The sequence below is a fragment of the Galeopterus variegatus genome, unplaced genomic scaffold (assembly GCF_000696425.1).
Source record: "Galeopterus variegatus unplaced genomic scaffold, G_variegatus-3.0.2 Scaffold12568, whole genome shotgun sequence".
Lineage (NCBI taxonomy): Eukaryota > Metazoa > Chordata > Mammalia > Dermoptera > Cynocephalidae > Galeopterus > Galeopterus variegatus.
The window spans coordinates 12,059-14,359 of NW_007738679.1; positions in this window are offsets into that span (position 1 = coordinate 12,059).

Sequence of the window (2,301 nt, forward strand, 5' to 3'; positions counted from 1 at the left end):
TAGCAATATAGGGAGACTACGGTTAACAACATAGTACCCTGTATCTTTAAACAGCTAGTCCGGATGATATTGAATGTTCCTAACACAAAAAAGTGAGTAATGTTTGAAGTCATGGATATACTAAGCACCCTGATGTGATCGTTGCACACTATGAATGTACCCAAATATCATATTATACACCATAATACAATTATCAGGGTTCAATTATGAAAAATAAATTAAAAGCAGAGAAGAAAAGAGAGAAATAGTAGAATTGTAGTTACCAGAGTCAGGAAAAGGGAAGGGTTTCAGGAGCCGGGGAAAGTTGGTAGACCAGTACAAAGTTACAAAGTTAGATTTAGACAGGAAGAATGAATTCTGGTGCTTATGGATTACAATAGCTAATAATATTGTACAAAATATTTCAAGATAGTTAGAGAAGCGGAACTTGAATGTCATAACCACAAAGACATGATAAGTATATAGGTGATAGATATACTAACTATTCTGATTAGATCTTTATATCATTATGCATGTATTGAAACAAAAACTGTACCCAATAAATATGTATAATGAAAAAAAAGGCTAAGTTTAAACCTAACAAGACAGTATCATATATACAACTATATAATATGTAGGCAATATTAAAAGATATAACTTCAAACAAGAAAATGTCGAAAAGTGCATGTGTGTGGAGGGTGGGGAATGACATCAAAGCAGAAAGTTGGCTTCAGTTTTCTCTTTTTTCTTAAATTTCAAAGTTAGGTTGCATTAGTCTCAAATCACCCAGCAGCACATGGAACATTCTCTAGACTAGGCTATATGTTAGGTCACAAAACAAGCCTTGATGAATTTTTAAAAATCTGAAATCATGTCAACTATTTTGCCTGAAAATAATGGAATAAAACTAGAAATCAACAACTAAAGGGACATAGGAGGAACTGTACAAATACATGGAAATTAAACATCATGCTCCTGGCCAATGGATGGATAAAGAAGAAATCAAAAAGGAAATTACTGGAGACAAATGAAAATGAAACACGTTACTCTATTGATACTGCAAAAGTAGTCCTAAGAGGGAATGTTACAGTAATAAATGCCTACATCAAAAAAAGAAGAGTTCAAATAAACAACCTAATGTTAACAACCTAATGTTGCACCTCAAAATATTAGAAAAATAAGAAAAAACCAAACCCCAAATCAGTAGGAGAAAAATAACAAAGATCAGAGCAGAAATAAGTGAATTAGAGATTAAAAAAACAATACAAAAGATCAATGAGACAAAGAGTTTGCTTTCCAAAAAGATAAAATCAACAAACTTTTAGCTAGAGTAATGAAGAAAAAAAGAGGGAAGACAAAATCAAAAATGAAAAAGGAGGCATTACAACTGATACCACAAAAATACAAAGGATCACAAGAGACTACTATGAACAACTATATGTGAACAAACTGGGAAACCTAGCAGTAGATAAATTCTTGGACACATGCAACTTACTGAGGCTGAATCGTGAAGAACTGGAAACCCTAAACAGACCATTAAGGAGTAATGAGATTGAATCAGTAATAAAAAGGCTCCCAATAAAGAAAACCCCAGGAACACATACCTTCACTGCTGAATTCTACCAAACATTTAAAGAAGAATTAATATCAATTCTATTGAAACTCTTAAAAAAGTGAAGAGGATGGAATACTTCCAAAAATATTCTATGAGGCCAGCATTTCCCTCATACCAAAACTGGAAAAACAACAAAAGAAAAGAAAACTATAGATTAATATCCATAATGATCACAGATGAGATTTCAACAAAATACTAGCAAAGAGAAACCAAAAACACATTAAGACGATCATTCACCATGATCAAGTGGGATTCATCCCAGGGATGCAAGGATGGTTCAGCATAATGCAAATCTATAAATGTGATATATCATATCAATAGAATGAAGGGAAAAAAATGATCATTTCAATAGACTTAGAAAAAGTTTTTTATAAAATCCAACACCACTTCATGACGAAAAGAGTCAACAACTTAGGAATAGAAGACATGTACCTCAACACAATAAAGGCTATATACAATAAAACCACAGCTAATATCATACTGAATGGACAAAAATTGGAGGCTTTTCCTTCAAGATCTGGAACAATACAAGGGTTCCCATTTCCTCACTCTTATTCAACAAAGAACCGGAAGTTCTAGCCAGTGCAATAATGAAGGAGAAAGCAATTAGGGCATCCAAGTCAGAAAGGAGGAAGTCAAACTATCCTTATTTGCAGGTGATATGATCACATACTTACACGATCCTGAAGTATCCACCAAAAAATTAC